We start from the raw sequence: 21,077 nt of genomic DNA on the forward strand, positions 1-21,077 counted from the left end.
CAAACTTTATTTGCATCCTTCGATATGAAACCTTCAGGTTGCATCATATATACATCCTCAAGCAGGTTTCCGTTTATGAAAGCTGTTTTCACATCCATTTGCCAAATCTCGTAATCGAAGTGAGCGGCAATTGCAAGCATGATTCTGATTGATTTGGACATAGCCACAGGAGAGAAAGTTTCGTCATAATCAATTCCTTGCTTCTGACGATATCCTTTCGCTACTAACCTAGCTTTGTAGGTGCTAACCTTTCCATCCATGTCTGTCTTCTTTTTGAAGATCCATCTTCACCCAATGGGTTTTATCCCTTCGGGTGGATCAACCAAAGTCCACACTTGGTTAGTATACATGGAATCCATTTCAGAATCCATGGCCTCAAGCCATGCTTTAGAATCTAGACTGTTAAGAGCCTCTTCGTAGTTTTCAGGTTCGTCGTCTAACACGGGAACCTCATCATCATCTCCCACTAGAAAACCATTGTTGGGGTTTAGTGTCCTATAGACAATTGTTCTAGCATACAAACTTAATGTAAATGAATTGTTCTTTATATCATTTGTTTAATGAGATATATGTTTTATAACTATATAAAGGCAATCCCTTTTAAGCACTAAATAAAGTCTAATAAAAGGAAATCCGTAAGTTTATTTAAAGTGATTATAAAGTATTCATACAAGCATGAAGTGAGACAAAACTTTATAGTAAACTGATAAACTTAAAACCACCCCAAGTCAAGTGATATGTTTGGGATTGACATATCACTGTTGAGACTTATATGTAACAATGTCTTCTGTCCGACAGAAAGCTGATCTCACAAGCTTCATATATACAGATATCTGGACAGTTACATAGATCCAATGAAACGTTGTTCATTAGGATTGGGGATCCGATTTGAGATAACAGGATGGGTAGATTCATCCTTGTCACCTGTTCATCTCATTGGTATTAATAGGTATAACTAATCCTCAGACTCAAAGGAATATTAATTGGTATTCTGGATTACGGAATGTGATGTTTTGACTCTGGTGTAACACGATCCTTAACAGAGATGACTCTAGGGTGTGAACAGTAGACGTTGGGTATCACAGGAAGTAATTGCGGAGTCGTTATATATTGGATTGAGCATTTATCACTCCCGATAAATGGGAGATACATCCATGGATCGCTTGTGGAAGACTCGACTCTAAATCCTTGCAAGGTGATAGCTTAAGAGTAAGAAATACAGATTTCACTTAACCTATCTTTTTGAGTTGACTCGGCCTGTACAAGTAAAACGAACGTCTCGCTATATATGACTTGACATCACCCATAGTCATAAGATTCAGTTCAAGGATGTAGTTGATAAAGGATCGAATTATACTGTAACTAATACGGAAAGGTTAATGACAGAATCAACCTGTCTTCTTATAGCTCTGGGGGGAATGATTACGGACTTGCTAATCACATACTTTGTACATCATTCCGTTATGCAAAGATTAAATATAATTCTTTGAAAATTAATTTAATAACGTTGCATACGGCTAGAAGCAATAAAAACCTAATGGATCACACATAAGACTTGGAACCTAAAAGAGAGATAGATGTTAATTAATTGATAGAAGTCCAATTGAGCCCAATAAGGCCCATGGACATAAGGGGGTCGAAATTCATGTAGTGATATACATGAATAATTAATTTGATTTTGTTAATCCTAATTAGATTAGGAATATGAATTAAATTAATTAAGAGATAATTAAGTTAGGAGTTTTAATTAGATTAATATACTCCTATTATTATCCAATAAGGTTATTATTATTATCCTTAATATATTAGATATATAGTTAGATAATAATTAGGAATTCTATTCCGAATGGAATTCCTATTCAGTAACCTAATTCTATCTAACTAAGGATTAGATACAAGAGATTATAAATACCCCTTCCCTTGAGATTTTCGAAATCCAAGAAAGCCATACCCTACTTGTGATTTTCGAAATTCACCTAGTCCAAGAGAGAGAAAATTTGACACCCCTAGTTCGAGGACGAGATTTCTCTACGGCTTCGTTTGATCAATTGATTTTCATCTATTTCTTTTATCCTTGATCTTGTGTTGATTAGTTAGAGGCAATCTACTTTGGTTGCTATTCAACAGTTGATTCCAAATTAATCCTCCCGTGTTTTATTTCGTGTTGGAGAACTCGGAGAAGAGTTGTGGGCACTTCATTAACAACGGTAGATTGATCATCAAGAGGTAATTCTTCTTATCCCTCTTTATATGAAATAACGGTTAACGGATCTTGTGGTTTATGGAAATAGGTTAAAAATTTTATATTTCCGCTGCTATACCTTAGCCTAATTTCCAACAGTAGTATCAGAGCCATCGTTAAATCCGTTATTTCATATATGAAAATTTAGAAGTTTTCAATAGGATTGAATAAATATTTATAGTTAGGATTAATTAACAAATTATTTTGATTAATTAATTCTAAAGATAAATAAGTTTTAATTAATTGTTAATTAAAACAGATTATGCGTATGTTCCTAATTATTTTGGTTGATAATCATTATAACAAAATCTATTAGTTTTATAGTTAGATTGATAAAATCAGTTTTATTAATTCTAAAGATAAAACGGAAATCCATAGTAGTTTTTCCTATTTTCTGAAAATCGTTTTAAAACCGTTTTAGAACTGATATATATATGTTTAAAATTATAAAAAAAAATATACGACAGCCCGAGTCGCGCCTCGCGGCGCGACTGGCCGCTGTCGCGCGGCGCCTGGCCGCCGCTGCCGCAAGGCAGCGGTTGTTCAGCCGCGCTAGGGCTGCTGCCTATTGGCAGCAGCCCACTCTCGGGCCCGGCCCGAGGCCTACTTGATTTTAAATTGTTTAAAATCGTTTTTATATATTTTAAATACATATGTTTCAGAAATTGATAGTTTTCTGTTTTGATTATCGAATGAAAAATTCGTTTAAAAGTTTGTTTTACCAATTTGTAAATCAAAATGTTAAATGAATTAAAATCAAAATAATTGGGACGTGCATAATTAAATTTTTGTATAGTTATATTAATCTAAAGATTAATATAAAAGATACGAAACTATTAGAAGTAAAATTGGATGAAAGTTAATTTGATATGTTAATGTGATTAACATAAATATTACATAAGATAGTTATGTAATCAACCAATTAAATTTATTTAATTGAGTCTATGCATGTTTGGAGTTATGGACATATTTGGACCCTCTTTAGTCTTTTGGTATTTTTGAAATAGGGCCTGCGAGTCCTGCCTTTCTACTATCTATTGTAATTTCTCCTCTCATCTGATTCCCTTCAATTCAATTAAAGTTTTCTTTAGTAGTATAGAAATTAATATGTAATTTCAAGGCGCCATGGAGAAGACGGAGGACCTAAAGAGAAATATGTAATAGTTAGTATTTCCTTAGGTTTGCCCTTTTATTCCGTCTCTGGCTCGACGGAATAATTTAGATGATATGTCCATAACGCCAATGTATGTGAATGTATGTGTCTGATGTATGCTAAAGAAAATCAAGACTAAGTTAGATTATGAGACCTAAAATAAAATCCCTCATTAAAAAGTTAAGTAAATAAACAAGTTATTAAAATCGGTTGCCCCTCCCTAATATTATAATTCAGCCGGCAGTGCTGAGGGCCTTTGGGTTGTTGAGTAAACTCAAGCTCGGGGTCCTTTCGGTAACACCTGAATTATCGAAAATCATTTTTCATGAATATGGGGTAATACTTAAATTAGATTATGATAATTGGATGAGTAAACTCATGTTGTCATAAACTAATGGGCAAGACGGTTGGGATTAATATGAATAGCATATTAGTTACTAATGTGGTTAGTAACCCAATAACCTAGGAATCACATTAAAGATGTGATTGATTACATGAATCTACCTAATGAATGAGACTAGCTTGTTGAGTAAACTCAATGCGAAATCTCAGGAGTTAGGATCCTAGCTCACTAAAGGATTTGTGAAATTCTTCGAATTAATATGGAGGGCTATTAATTTGGCAAAATAGTGGGAGCAATCTAAAATAAACTAAAAGGCCTATAATTTTAGATTGATATACTTTAAGCAAATGAACTATAAGGCTGATGATGATCATGTCGGATGCATCATACTTGCATCGATGACACCGGAATTACAAAGGCAACATGAGAAAATGGATGCCTATTCCATCATCATGCACCTAAAGGAATTGTTTGGGAAACAAACCAGGTGCGAACGCTACGAGATATCCAAGTTGCTATATCGTAGTAGGATGCAAGAGGGCACATCTGTCATGACACATTGTGTCAAGATGATTGGCTACATTACCAAACTTTCTAGTATTGGATTTGCGATGGATAACGAATTAAGTATAGACTTAATTCTTCAATCCCTCCCAGAAAGTTATTCACAGTTCATTATGAACTATCAGATGAATGACTTGCAAACCTCTCTTGAAGAGCTTGCAAATATGCTCAAGTCAGTTGAGCCCAATATGAAGAAAGACAAAGCCATACCGGCTCTTGTCATTGAGGGATCAAAGAAAAGGAAAGGGAGCTATCCCAATCCTAATTATCCTAGGAAAGGTAAGAAAGTCGTGCCCTACAAAGCTAATGGAAAGGAAGTGAAGAAGCCCAAAGGAGAGTGCCACTTCTGTGGTAAAGATGGGCATTGGAAGAGGAACTGCAAGGAGTACCTAGCCTCCCTCAAGAAGGGAAATGGTGGTGCTTCAACATCTGGTATGTTTTATATTGAAATAAATACAGTTTCACTGTCTGAATCTTGGGTATTAGATACCGGATGTGGATCTCATATTTGTACAAATATGCAGGAGCTAAATCAGACTAGGGAACTAAAGAAAGAAAGCATAAGCTTGCGAGTAGGAAATGGAGCAAGAGTTGCCGCCCTCGCAATTGGAGATTATGTTTTAAATTTGCCCTCTGGGCTTGTAATATAATTAAGGAATTGTTTATACGTTCCTCAAATGTCTCGCAACATTATTTCTATTAGCCGTCTTGTTGACGACGGTTTTCATATTTCAATAAAAGACAAGAGTTGCAATTTTTATAAAGATTCGATCTTTTATTTTTCAGGAATTTCACAAAATGGGATTTATGTGTTAGATAACAAAATTCCTGCTTTTGCAATTGATACCAAAAGACATAAGCTAGATAATTCAACTTACTTGTGGCATTGTCGTTTAGGCCATATAAACAAGAGACGCATGCTAAAGCTACATTCAGATGGGCTTATAGATCCAATCGATCCCGAATCATTGGAAACATGCGAATCATGTTTAAAAGGTAAAATGACAAAGACACCCTTTAGCAATAAAGGTGAGCGTGTATCAGACACTCTAGGACTCATTCATTCAAATGTATGTGGTCCTATGTCAGTCCAAGCAAGAGGAGGATTCAGATTCTTCATAAGCTTCATAGATGACCATACCCGATATGGTTACATCTACTTGATGAAGCACAAGTCAGAAGCTTTTGAGAAATTCAAATGCTTCAAGAATGAAGTAGAAAATCAATTAGGAAAGAAAATAAAGACGCTTCGATCTGATCGAGGTGGCGAATATCTTTCAGATGATTTTCTGAATTATCTAACTGAATGTGGGATATGCTCACAATGGACACCTCCCTATACACCACAACACAATGGTGTGTCCGAGAGGAGAAACCGTACCCTATTAGATATGGTACGATCCATGATGAGCATGGCCTTACTTCCAAAGACGTTCTGGGGCTATGCCTTAGAAACTGCCCTCTTCACCCTAAATCGAGTACCAACTAAATCCGCTAGTTCCACACCATATGAATTGTTCGTTGGTAGGAAACCCGTTTTTTCATTTATGAGAGTATGGGGTTGTTCAGCCTTTGTCAAACGCATTGCGTCCGACAAACTAGATTCGAAATCTGATAAATGTTTCTTCATTGGATACCCTAAGGAAACTATGGCATATTACTTCTATCATCCAGATGATCAGAAAGTAATCGTATCCAAGCACGCAACCTTCTTAGAGAAAGAGTTTCTCAAAGAAACACAAAAGGGAAGCATGATTGAACTTGACGAAGTTCAAGAAGAAGAAACACCGACTGAAACAACAGAGGCGGTTGAGGTACCCGAAGGAGTCCCATTAGATGAGACTCTAGTGACACCTATTCGTAGATCACAAAGAGTTCGTGAACTCCCAGTTAGATATGGTTTTCTAGTGGGAGATGATAATGAGGTTCCCGTGTTAGACGACGAACCCGAAAACTACGAAGAGACTCTTACTAGTCCAGATTCTAAAGCATGGCTTGAGGCCATGGATTCTGAAATGGATTCCATGTATACTAACCAAGTGTGGACTTTGGTTGATCCACCCGAAGGGATAATACCCATTGGGTGCAGGTGGATCTTCAAAAAGAAGACAGACATGGATGGAAAGGTTAGCACCTACAAAGCTAGGTTAGTAGCGAAAGGATATCGTCAGAAGCAAGGAATTGATTATGACGAAACTTTCTCTCCTGTGGCTATGTCCAAATCAATCAGAATCATGCTTGCAATTGCCGCTCACTACGATTATGAGATTTGGCAAATGGATGTGAAAACAGCTTTCCTAAACGGAAACCTGCTTGAGGATGTATATATGATGCAGCCTGAAGGTTTCATATCGAAGGATGCAAAGAAAGTTTGCAAACTTCAGAGATCCATTTATGGACTCAAGCAAGCATCTAGAAGCTGGAATAAGCGTTTTGACGAAACCATAAAACAATTTGGTTTTGAACAAAATTGCGAAGAAGCTTGCATTTACAAGAAAGCAAGTGGGAGCTCTATAGCATTTCTCATACTATATGTGGACGATATATTATTAATGGGAAATGACGTTGCTCTCTTACAGTCAATGAAAGTATGGTTATCTGGTAACTTCTCAATGAAAGACCTTGGTGAAGCAGCTTATATACTTGGTATAAAGATCTATAGAGATAGATCGAGAAGACTGCTTGGTCTTTCACAGGCTACATACATTGAAAAGGTGCTAAATCGGTTTAGCATGCTTGAATCGAAATGAGGTAACTTACCCATGTTAGATGGAGTAAAGTTAAACAATCATCAATGTCCTAAAACCGATGATGATAAACGACGCATGGTTGTAGTCCCGTACGCCAGCGCAATCGGTTCGATTATGTATGCTATGCTATGCACTAGACCTGACGTAGCGTTCGTGTTATCTGTAACGAGTCGTTACCAAGGGAATCCAAGATACGAGCATTGGATTGCCGTCAAGAACATTCTTAAGTACTTGAGAAGAACTAAAGATATGGTCCTAGTGTACGGAGAAGGTGATCTGAAAATAGAAGGATTTTCAAACGCAAGTCATCTCACAGATGAGAATGATTATAAATCCCAATCAGGATACCTGTTTATCTTGAATGGGGGCGCGGTCAGTTGGAAGAGTTCCAAGCAGGGAAGTGTAGCTTTCTCTACGACCGAGTCAGAGTATATCGCAGCTACGAAAGCAACAAAGGAAGCGGTTTGGATTAGAAAGTTCATTATAGAACTAGGTGTGGTGCCTGACATTGTCAATCCCATTACACTATACTGTGATAACAATGGAGCCATTGCGCAAGCAAAGGAACCACGGTCTCATAATGCATCCAAGCATTACCTTAAGCGATACCACATCATTAGAGAGATTGTGGCTAGAGGAGATGTGAGAATAGAAAGAGTACCTACAGAGGACAACGTTGCAGATCCGTTGACAAAGCCTTTAACCAAGAGAATACATGATCGTCATTTAACTTCTACTGGGATAAGTTTTAGAAACAATTGGCTTTAGTCCAAGTGGGAGTATGTTGGGGTTTAGTGTCCTATAGACAATTGTTTTAGGATACAAACTTAATGTAAATGAATTGTTCTTTATATCATTTGTTTAATGAGATATATGTTTTATAACTATATAAAGGCAATCCCTTTTAAGCACTAAATAAAGTCTAATAAAAGGAAATCCGTAAGTTTATTTAAAGTGATTATAAAGTGTTTTATACAAGCATGAAGTGAGACAAAACTTTATAGTAAACTGATAAACTTAAAACCACCCCAAGTCAAGTGATATGTTTGGGATTGACATATCACTGTTGAGACTTGTATGTAACAATGTCTTCTGTCCGACAGAAAGCTGATCTCACAAGCTTCATATATACAGATATCTGGACAGTTACATAGATCCAATGAAACGTTGTTCATTAGGATTGGGGATCCGATTTGAGATAACAGGATGGGTAGATTCATCCTTGTCACCTGTTCATCTCATTGGTATTAATAGGTATAACTAATCCTCAGACTCAAAGGAATATTAATTGGTATTCTGGATTACGGAATGTGATGCTTTGACTCTGGTGTAACACGATCCTTAACAGAGATGACTCTAGGGTGTGAACAGTAGACGTTGGGTATCACAGGAAGTAATTGCAGAGTCGTTATATATTGGATTGAGCATTTATCACTCCCGATAAATGGGAGATACATCCATGGATCGCTTGTGGAAGACTCGACTCTAAATCCTTGCAAGGTGATAGCTTAAGAGTAAGAAATACAGATTTCACTTAACCTATCTTTTTGAGTTGACTCGGCCTGTACAAGTAAAATGAACGTCTCGCTATATGTGACTTGACATCACCCATAGTCATAAGATTCAGTTCAAGGATGTAGTTGATAAAGGATCGAATTATACTGTAACTAATACGGAAAGGTTAACGACAGAATCAACATGTCTTCTTATAGCTCTGGGGGAATGATTACGGACTTGCTAATCACATACTCTGTACATCATTCCGTTATGCAAAGATTAAATATAATTCTTTGAAAATTAATTTAATAACGTTGCATACGGCTAGAAGCAATAAGAACCTAATAGATCACACATAAGACTTGGAACCTAAAAAAGAGATAGATGTTAATTAATTGATAGAAGCCCAATTGAGCCCAATAAGGCCCATGGACATAAGGGGGTCGAAATTCATGTAGTGATATACATGAATAATTAATTTGATTTTGTTAATACTAATTAGATTAGGAATATGAATTAAATTAATTAAGAGATAATTAAGTTAGGAGTTTTAATTAGATTAATATACTCATATTATTATTCAATAAGGTTATTATTATTATCCTTATTCTCTACGGCTTCGTTTGATCAATTGATTTTCATCTATTTCTTTTATCCTTGATCTTGTGTTGATTAGTTAGAGGCAATCTACTTTGGTTGCTACTCAACGGTTGATTCCAAATTAATCCTCCCGTGTTTTATTTCGTGTTGTGGAACTCGGAGAAGAGTTGTGGGCACTTCATTAACAACGGTAGATTGATCATCAAGAGGTAATTCTTCTTATCCCTCTTTATATGAAATAACGGTTAACGGATCTTGTGGTTTATGGAAATAGGTTAAAAAAATTATATTTCTGCTGCTATACCTTAGCCTAATTTCCAACAACCATATCTAATTGGGAGTTCACGAACTCTTTGTGATCTACGAATGGGTGGCACTTGAGTCTCATCTAATGTGATTGCTTCGGGTTCCTCAACCGCTTCTGTTGTTTCAGTCGGTATTTCTTATTCTTGAACTTCATCAAGCTCAATCATGTTTCCCTTTTCTGTTTCTTCGAGAAACTCTTTCTCTAAGAAGGTTGCATGCTTGGATACTATTACTTTCTGATCATCCGGATGATAGAAGTAATATCCCACAGTTTCCTTAGGGTATCCAATGAAGAAACACTTATCAGATTTAGAATCTAGTTTGTCTGACGCTATGCGTTTGACAAATGTTGAACAACCCCATACTCTCATGAATGAGAATGTGGGTTTCCTACCAACGAACAATTCATATGGTGTGGAGCTAGCGGATTTAGTTGGTACTCGATTTAGGGTGAAGAGGGCAGTTTCTAAGGCATAGCCCCAGAATGTCTTTGGAAGTAATGCTATGCTCATCATGGATCGTACCATATCTAGTAAGGTACGGTTCCTCCTCTCGGATACACCATTGTGTTGTGGTGTATAGGGAGGTGTCCATTGTGAGCATATCCCACATTCAGTTAGATAATTCAGAAAATCATCTGAAAGATATTCGCCACCTCGATCGGATCGAAGTATCTTTATTTTCTTTCCTAATTGATTTTCTACTTCATTTTTGAAGCATTTGAATTTCTCAAAAGCTTCGGACTTGTGCTTCATCAAGTAGATATAATCATATCGGGTATGGTCGTCTATGAAGCTTATGAAGTATCTGAATCCTCCTCTTGCTTGGACTGACATAGGACCGCATACATCGGAATGTATTAATCCTACAGTGTCTGATACACGTTCACCTTTATTGCTAAAGGGTGTCTTTGTCATTTTACCTTTTAAACATGCTTCGCATGTTTCCAATGATTCAGGATCAATTGAATTTATAAGCCCATCTTGATGTAGCTTAAGCATGCGTCTTTTGTTTATATGGCCTAAACGACAATGCCACAAGTAAGTTGAATTATCTAGCTTATGTCTTTTGGTATCAAATGCGAAAACAGAAATTTTGTCATCTAGCACATAAATCCCATTTTGTGATATTCCTGAAAAATAGAAAATCCCATCTCTATAAAAAATCGCAATGTTTGTCTTTTATTGAAATATGAAAACCGTCGTCAACAAGACGGCTAATAGAAATAATGTTACGAGACATTTCTAGAACATACAAACAGTTCCCTAATTCTATTACAAGCCCAGAGGGCAAACTTAAAGCATAATCTCCAATGGCGAGGGCGGCAACTCTTGCTCCATTTCCTACTCGCAAGTTTCTGCTCCCTTTCTTCAATTCCCTAGTCCGATTTAGTTCCTGCATATTTGTACAAATATGAGATCCACATCCGGTATCAAGTACCCAAGATTCAGACTATGAAACTGTATTTATTTCAATATAAAACATACCAGATGTTGAAGCACCGCCCTTTTCCTTCTTGAGGGAGGCTAGGTACTCCTTGCAGTTCCTTCTCCAATGCCCGTCTTTACCACAGAAGTGGCACTCTCCTTTAGGCTTCTTCACTTCCTTTCCTTTAGCTCTAGTGGGCATGGCTCCCTGGCCTTTCTTGGGATGTTTAGGATTGGGAAAATTCCCCTTCCTCTTCTTTGATCCCTCTATGACAAGAGTCGGTATTGCCTTGTCTTTCTTCATATTGGGCTCAACTGACTTGAGCATATTTGCAAGCTCTTCAAGAGAGGTTTGCAAGTCATTCATCTGGTAGTTCATGATGAACTGTGAATAACTCTCTGGGAGGGATTGAAGAATTAATCTATGCTTAGTTCGTTATCCATCGCGAATCCAATACTAGAAAGCTTGGTAATATAGCCAATCATCTTGACACAATGTGTCATCACAGATGTGCCCTCTTGCATCCTGCAACGATATAGCAACTTGGATATCTCGTAGCGTTCGCACCTAGTCTGTTTCCCAAACAGCTCATTTAGGTGCATGATGATGGAATAGGCATCCATTTCCTCATGTTGCCTTTGCAATTCCGGTGTCATCGATGCAAGTATGATGCATCCCGCATGATCGTCATCAGCTTTGTGCTTCTGGTAAGTATCAATTTCTTCGATGGGAGCATCATCAGCTAAGATAGGGGGTATCGTTGTATCAAGTACATACCCTATCTTATTGAACTTCAAAACGATTTTGAGGTTACGAAACCAGTCGGTGAAGTTTGAACCGTTCAACTTGTTATCGGTAAGAATGTTTTGCAGATTGGTTTTAGTCATAATTTTAAGAGTGTTTTAATTTAACCTGAGAGTGAGAAAGAGTAAACGTATGTTATTCATTTGCTTTAAAGTACATCAATCTAAAATTATAGGTCTTTTGATTCATTTTAAATTGCTCCCACTATTTTTCCAAATTAATAGCCCTCCATATTAATTCGAAGAATTTCAAAAATCCTTTAGTGAGCCAGGATCCTAACTCCTGAGATTTCGCCTTGAGTTTGCTCAACAAGCTAGTCTCATTTGTTAGGTAGATTCATGTAATCAATCACATCTTTAATGTGATTCCTAGGTTATTGGGTTACTAACCACATTAGTAACTAATATGCTATTCATATTAATCCCAACCATATTGCCCATTAGTCTATGATAACATGAGTTTGCTCATCCAATTATCATAATCTAATTTAAGTATTACCTCATATTCATGAAAGAACGATTTTCGATAATTCAGGTGTTACCATAAGACCCCGAGCTTGAGTTTGCTCAACAACCCAAAGGCCCCCAGTACTGCCGGCTGAATTATAATATTAGGGAGGGGCAACCGATTTTAATAACTTGCTTATTTACTTAACTTTTAATTAGTGAGGGATTTTTATTTCAAGTCTCATAATCTAACTTAGTCTTGATTTGCTTTAGCATACATCAGACACATACATTGGTGTTATGGACATATTATCTAAATTATTCTGTCGAGCCAGAGACGGAATAAAAGGCCAAACCTAGGGAAATACTAACTATTACATATTTCTCTTTAGGTCCTCCGTCTTCTCCATGGCGCCTCGAAATTACATATTAATTTCTATACTACTAAAGAAAACTTCAATTAACTTGAAGGGAATTAGATGAGAAGAGAAATTACAATAGATAGTAGAAAGGCAGGACTCGCAGGCCCTATTTCAAAAATACCAAAAGACTAAAAGAGGGTCCAAATATGTCCATAACTCCAAACATGCATCGACTCAATTAAATAAATTTAATTGGTTGATTACATAAGTAATTTATGTAATATTTAGGTTAATCACATTAACACATCAAATTAACTTTCATCCAATTTTAATTCTAACAGTTTCGTATCTTCTATATTAACCTTTTAGATTAATACAACTATACAAAACTTTAATTATGCATGTCCCAATTATTTTGATTTCAATTCATTTAATACTTTTGATTTACAAATAGGTAAAACAAACTTTTAAATAAATTTTTCATTCGATAATCAAAACATAAAACTATTAATTTCTGAAACATATATATATATAAATATATTTAAAACTCAGTTTTATTTAGAAACAATTTTAAAAATAAAATAGAGGTCCTCTCGTGTCGGGTCCGCAAAAGGGGCCCGAGACTCACGGCGGCGCCGCCGTTTGGCAGCAGCGCCGCGGCTGTCCGCCGCTGCCTTACGGCAGCGGCACCCAGCCGCCCACGGTTGCTGCCGCGAGGCAGCAACCGCGAACAGCAGTTCGGGTTGTTGCCTCGCGGCGCAACCCGGACTGCTGTCTATTTTTTTATTATTATAATTATATATATATATCAGTTCTAAAACGGTTTTAAAACGATTTTCAGAAAATAAGAAAACCTATTATAGATTTTCCGTTTTATCTTAAGAATCAATAAAACTAACATTTATCAATCTAACTATAAAACTAATAGATTTTGTTATAATGATTATCAATCAAAATTATTAGGAACATATGCATAAACTATTTTAATTAATAATTAATTAAAACTTATTTATCTTTAGAACTAATTAATCAAAACAGTTTTGTTAATTAACCTAACTATAAATATTTATTCAATCTGAATGAAAAACCGTTTTAATTTTCATATATGAAATAACGGATTTAACGCAGTCTCTGATACCACTAATGGAATTTAAGGCTAACGTATGGCAGCGGAAATATAAAAATTTAACCTTTTTCTATTAACCCAAGATCTGTTAATCGTTATTTCATATAAAGAGTGATAGAAGGAAATACCTTTTGATGATCTATCTACCGTTGTAAGCGAAGTGCCCTCAACTCTTACTCCGAGTTCACGAGCACAAAACAAACACAACCCAAAATCAAGTTAGATATCAACCGTATAAAAGCAATCAAGAATAGATTGCCTCTAATCAATCAACACAAGATCAAGGAATAAAAGAAAGAGATGAAAATCAATTTAACGGAAAGAAGCGGTAGACAATCTCGTCCTCAAACTTGTGGGTCGAAATTCTCTCTCTCTCTGGCTAGGGTTGGCCGAAATTTACATAGGAGGGGGGTATAAATACTCTCTTGTATCTAAACCCTAGTTAGATAGAATTAGGTTACTTAATAAGAATTTAATTCGGAATATAATTCTTATTTATTATCTATTAATATATCTAAATATAAAGATAATAATAATAACCTTATAGGATAATAATAGGAGTAATTTTAATCTCATTAAACCTCCTAACTTATTTATCCTTTTATTAATTTAATTCACAATCATAATCTAATTAGAATTGTTAAAATCAAATTAAATTATTTATGTATTTTCATACATAAAATCGCCCCCCTCTCTCTACTGGGCCTTAGTGGACTCAGTTGGGCTTCCATCAATTAATTAACATTTGTTTCTCTTTTGGGCTCCAAGTCTTATGTGTGACCCATTAGGTTCTTATTGCTTCTAGCCGTATGCAACTATGAAATTAATTTTCACAGAACTATATTTAATCTTTGCATAACGGAATGAGTACGCGAAATGTGATTAGCAAATCCGAAACATTCTCCCAGAGCTATAAGAAGACAGGTTGATTCTGTCATTGACCTTTCCGTATTAGTTACAGTATAATTCGATCATTTATCAACTACATCCTTGAACTGAATCTTATGACTATGGATAATTTCAAGTCACATATAGTGAGACGTTCGTTTTACTTATACAGGCCGAGTCAACTCCAATTAGATAGGTTAAGTGAAATTTGTATTTCAAGTCTTAAGCTATCACCTTGCAAGGATTTAGAGTCGAGTCTTCCACAAGCGATCCTTGGATGTATCTCCCATTTATCGGGAGTGACAAATGCTCAATCCAATGTATAATTATCCTGCAATTACTTCCTGTGATACCCAACGTCTGCCGTTCACACCCCAGAGTCATCTCTGTTATGGATCGTGTTACAACAGGATCAAAGCATCATATTCCGTAATCCAGAATCACTAATTAACATTCCTTTGAGTCTGAGGATTACTTATACCTATTAATACCAATGAGATGAACAGGTGACAAGGATGAATCTACCCATCCTGTTATCTCAAGTCGGGTCTCCAATCCTAATGAACTCCTTTTCATTGGATCCACGTAACTGTCCAGATATCTGTATATATGAAGCTTATAAGATCAGCTTTCTGTCTCGACAGAAGACATTGTTACATGCAAGTCTCAGTAGTGATATGTCAATCCTAAACATATTACTTGACTTGGGGTGGTTTTAAGTTTATTAGTTTATTATAAAGTTTCGTCTCACTTCATGCTTGTATGAACACTTTATAATCACTTTAAACAAACTTATGGATTTCCTTTTATTAGACTTTATTTAGTTCTTAAAAGGGATTGCCTTTATAAAGTTATGAAACCATATCTCATTAAAACAAATGATATAAAGAACACTTCATTTACATTAAGTTTGTATCCTAGAACAATTGTCTATAGGACACTAAACCCCAACACCCAACGCTTGTATCTTCTAGCGGCGCTGGTTCTCGGCTAGGGCACACAATCAAGGCGGCTTTCTTTTCTCCCTTGGTGGGACCCATCAACGGTGTGAGAATGTACTTGGCCCCATATTTGAATACGGTGTACGTGTTGTCCCTTCCCAAATGTGAGGCATCTCGATCGAATTGCCAAGGTCTCCCAAGGAGCAAGTGATACACATCCATATCAACCACATCACACATAATCTCATCGTGGTAAGCCCCAATAGAGATAGGAACCTTGCACCGGTGGGTGACATTAAGCTTCTCCCCCTCTTTAATCCATCCCACTCAATATGGGTTCAGGTGTGGCTCGGGCACTAAGCCAAATTTGCTCAAAGCGGCCTTGCTAAGGATGTTCTCTTGACTTCCACCATCAACAACCAACTCACATTTCAATCTGTGGATTAGACCTCTAATCCTAAACAATTGGTGCCTCGGGTCATGCTTTTATTCAACCGACATCAGTACCCTCTTCACTACATGGACTTTCCGCTCATCCCTAGATGATCCACTATCGATGGGCTCACAATACACCCCATTATTTCCTCCATAATCATCATCATCGTATCGCTCAACCATGTTAGCGCTCCTCCTTCTTGGACACTCATTCGAGCGATGTCCCGGTTCATTGCATCGAAAGCACTTAAACAGAGCCGGTTTGGTGTACGGGTTGTTGCTCTTATGAGGGGCGGCTGTCCTAAAGGGTCGCACATCTCCGCTAGGTGATTTTCCCCCACTCAAGACCTTAGTGCCGCTTGAACTAGCGCCACCTTTTTCCTTGTCCACCCCTTTGGACTCTTCTCCCTCCTCGCATGCTTTCTTAATTTTCGGCCTCCGGTACCCATCACGGGCTCTAACATTCAATTGAGACTCGGCCTTCAAAGCTAGATTCCGTGCGTCTTGAATCCGGATTACCATTTGTGTCCCAATTTTGTCCTGAATATTATACCGTAGCCCCTCTAGATACCTTGAAGTCTTTTGGCTTTTGGTTTCCGACAAGTTAGCCCTTACCGAAAGCCTTAAGAACTCCGAAGTATACTCGTGCACGCTCCTAGGCCCTTGTGAGCAATTCCGGTAGGAGCTGTAGATATACTGCTCGTAGTCGGGCGGCAAAAATCGTTCTCTCATCATCGATTTCATCCTCCTCCAAGACCTAATCGGTTCCCTTCCTCCTCTTCTCCTCTCTTCCTTCACATTATCCCACCATACCGAGGCTCCCCCTTTCAACCTATAGGCCACTAACCGAACTCTCCTATCTTCCGGTATACCCGCATAGTCGAAGAACCTCTCCACCTCAAGTAACCAATTAAGGAACCCCTCAATGTCAAGTTCCCCTCCGAATGTAGGTAGATCAACCTTCAGCTTGAAAGCATCATCCCTATCATGGTGTCCTCCATACCCCACTCTCCCATTCATTCTGTTCCTATATCCGCCCCTATCAATGGCATGACCCCCATACGGATCATTCACCCCATAATTTCCTCTTCCGTGGCCACCTACATCATCATCATTCAAAATATCCAAATTCCCGGTACGCACATGCGTGTGACCAACAACATCATTCGCATGCATATCATTCATAGCATCATCATCCATTCTAATCCCCATAGTTCTAGCAATTTTAGGCATCTCAAAATCATCAGATAGATCTCCATCGCTATCGCTATCAATGTTTCTAACGACTACGGGATTAGTCCGTCTTACCTCTTGAACCCGAGGGCCCAAGGTTTGGGGTGCATACGTTCTCCTTGGTGGTGGCGTTGGTTGTCGGTCAAGTAGAGGACAGGCTTGTTCTTCTTACCGCCGGTGAGGCTCTCCGGTTAAGAGAGCTTGATTATTGCGGGTCGTTATAGTGAGTTCTTCAAGAATGAGACGAATATCTCGGGTACTCGTGTCATGCTTCTCTTCTATCGCTCTTAGAGACTCCATGATATGCTTCACGTTGCCTTCTAGTGTCTCAACTCGTTGCTCCATGGATCCGGTGGATTCGTTTGTGATACGTGGTTGAACCATTTCCGAGAAGAAGTCTCCGGAAAGGAAAACGACTCGGCTCTGATACCAACTGATGTAGATTAAATCGATCTGGAGGTTTTAATCTTAAACCAACAAAGATTACAAACTTCTCAAGCTAAACTTGAAGGTTGAATAAACCCAAAGGAAGATATCCTTGCTCCAATGGAGGCTTCAAAATATAATATTCATCAAAAGTTATGAATCATTACAAAGTAAGGAGAATATATACTCCTTCCAAATAAGAACAAAAGACTAAAAGGTCTCCCCTAGGGTTACCAACAACAAAGGAACCAAAGGGGTAAGGCAGTCATTACATAAAGGTAGAATAAAGAGCAATTAAGTCAAATGGCAAAGTGGTAAATAGTTAAATGGCAAAACAGTAAATAAGAGGTGGCAGATATTGTCCTTAACAACAAGAACTTGGGGAGGAAGTATTCCTCAACCCAGTTACGCCCCGCGTGGCCTCCCTCACGCCCCGCGTGGATGTGTCCCTGGGCTTGGTGGTTCTTGTTGGGCACTCTTACGCGTGGCATCCCGAGACATACGCCCCGCGTACTCGACCTCCTGGTCTGAACTCGCGTCGGAGGCTGGTTCCACGCCCCGCGCCTCGGAGGGCACGTCCCGCGTGTGCGACTTTCTGGGTTGTTCTACCGGCTTTGGGCTTTTCACGCCCCGCGCCCTACCAGGTACGCCCCGCGTGCTCCCCTGTTTGCCCTTTTCTTCATCTCCCTCGGCTAGCTCTCTACGGGTCTCGTCTTTAGGTTCCGGGTCCGCCTCTAGATGGTGGATGCCCTCATCAAAAACATGATTACTCGCAACAAGTCATGGAAGCAGACTCAAAGCAATACATAACCATAAGGTTTTAATTGAGTTGCGTGTAGGAAAAGTGTTGTGAGTACGGATTTGCAGTCCGGATGATGTAAGCAATTTTACTCTACGAAGGTAGAAGCCGAGTTTGGCAATGTGGAGAATTTGAAGAAAGTCCAAAGAATATATGTTTAATGGACTAAAAGAACTTGAACTATGATTGATATGGGTATTTTTATTCAAATATAGACATATTTATTTTTAATTTATTTTATTTAAAAACAAAAAAAAAAGATTTGGAGAATCCCATAAGGAAAGGCGTCCCGCTTCGAAAGAGAAAAAATTAAACGCCCACCATGGGGCTCGAACCCACGACCACAAGGTTAAGAGCCTTGCGCTCTACCAACTGAGCTAAACGGGCTTACAATTTGCTCTTATTTTATTTAAATATGAAATTATTTGTTTTTTTTGTGTTTCGTTTGGTCTTATTAGATTCTTTCTAGTGATTTTTAATCTCTTTGAGTATTTTGTACATATAAAAAAAATTCCTACTCACTTTCAAACCTAAATTGATTTTATGTCAAAGAGAGTTACTTGCATGGAATTTTAATAAAATATTTAAATCCCTCGTTCATTTATAGTCCTAAACAAAATGCAGTTTCAGTCATTGTACTAATATTACAACATTCTTATATATACAGTAATACCTTAATGTAAATTCCTCCTTTAATTTCATGAATGTATCCCAATTCCCTTGCGGGTTTGAAAAGGGTCGTAAACTATGTAATTTACTTTGCATATTTTTTTTTACTACTTTGTGAATGTTGCATAATGCCTTAGTATATAGTAAATAGGAATTGAAAATTGAGTTAGCAATTATAAGGAAAATCACTCATTAAAGTCTAAGGAAATTAGTAATTAGTTAAGTAAGTGATTGTGGACAACTTTATCTTTGAAGGTGAAGTAGTTACTCGTAATTCTCTTCATCGGTTTTTTACTTGTTAGCTAGAACAGAATGATGACTCAATCTTTTAGACATCGAGTATTTCAAAGTGGTCAATCATATCGAACTAGTACAGGATATATTTATTACTCTTCTAAAAATAAGTAAAGCATTTTTGGACCACAAGTTTCTAACCACTCATAAGTTCCTATTTGTTGTCCCTTCAAAAAAAAAAAAAAAAAAAAAAAAAAGGTTCATATTTGTTGTAGGTAAGGTGGTGTAGATAGCAATTTTTATCCGGAACATTTCAATTTTCACCAAATTTCTAATGAATTAAGTAGGTATAGTTTAATTGTTATATAGATTGGGATTCCAATTGAAACTCTACTCATTGATTTGACACTCAATACCTTATTCTCCAATATCATTTAAAAAATGTTCTTTTTATTAAAAAAAAATATTTCTAGAATAATAATAAAATGAAAACAAAAAGTAGATAAGTTTCTCATTTTAAAAGTGAAATATTTTCAACTTTTAAAAAAAATTCTTTTCCAAAAAATATAATTTTTTTATGAAACTTTTAATTTAATATTCATGGGATCAATGAACAGAAATTATCTTCTTAGAAAATATATTTCTTGTAAAATACGTAAATATTTATTTGTTGTGATATAAACAGATAATGCAATTTTTTATTTAATTTTTAATGAAATTAGGAATTGAATAAAAAAAAGGAATTTATCTAATAATAAAAGTGAAGTGATAGAAATTGCATTGGACTCTAAAACTATAAACTGCTATTGAAACGTCACTCCATAGCCGAATTCAATCAATCTTTCAGAAATACACACAAAATCTCAAAATCTCAAGCCCTCCAGATTTTTTATATCAATAAACTCAGTAAGTTTTTTTTTCTTTCAGTCAATCTTCGATGATGAACTTAAATAAATAAATAAAACTTGATGTTTATTTTTATATTTAGATAATTAGAAGTCTCCTATCGGGATGGCGTCTAAAGGGAACAGAAAAGTTTAGAATCCGCATAGATTCTTTTTATTTTTATATCTAGTAGTTTGATGTATAATTGCTTATGATTAATATATTTTTTTTTCTTTGGTTACAGTGTGGGGGAATTACTCCCCGGAGAAAAACAATTAAATCCTAACAAGTCTAGCTCAGCTGGAACCATTGGTGTCTGCAAGAAGTACATCGCACTCGTGATAACTCAAAGGCCTGCATCACCCATTCCTGTTTTATCAGCTCTTTACATTTCTTCAATAGCCAACCGAATCTGTTATCGGAGTTATTCTCATTGTTAATTATTCACACCAGTATTTGAGCGTCTAGTTTGATATATTTTTCTTTTGTATATTATATTTATCTGATCTTAATATATTGTAAAATTTTAAATATGGATCCCTACAATTATAGGAGATATTTGATTATGATTATACGATATGCAACCATTTACTCTATTTTTCATACTTCAACTCGAATTTTTCCCACTCCATCTTCAATTATAGAGTTACAGTAACACTTCTCTAATAATCTACTTCATTTATAACTCTAAATAGAATATTTCTATTAACAAATACTATTTTATTATTATTATTATTATATTAATTTTACATACCATTTATTATAATAAATGATATTTTTATTTTTAAATAATTATTAAATCTTACTCTTAAAATAGAGTAAGATTTTAGAGTACTATTGAAGTGCACTTTTACTCTAAAAATAAATTATGAAAAATAGTTAGAGATGGGATGCTTTTCAGTGATATATGAGTGCTCAAATGATATTTTTTTAATACTTTTGCATA

The 21,077-nt window shown here is 36.5% G+C and overlaps 1 non-coding gene across 1 annotated transcript; it reads right to left on the reverse strand.

The window, feature by feature from the left end:
• Positions 1-18,657: 18,657 nt before the first annotated feature.
• Positions 18,658-18,730, reverse strand: TRNAK-CUU (transfer RNA lysine (anticodon CUU)). Its single transcript has one exon. It is a non-coding gene; the product is annotated as a tRNA-Lys (tRNA).
• Between the last annotated feature and the right edge of the window lie 2,347 nt (positions 18,731-21,077).

This window comes from Euphorbia lathyris, chromosome 9 (genome assembly GCF_963576675.1).
Source record: "Euphorbia lathyris chromosome 9, ddEupLath1.1, whole genome shotgun sequence".
Taxonomy (NCBI): domain Eukaryota; kingdom Viridiplantae; phylum Streptophyta; class Magnoliopsida; order Malpighiales; family Euphorbiaceae; genus Euphorbia; species Euphorbia lathyris.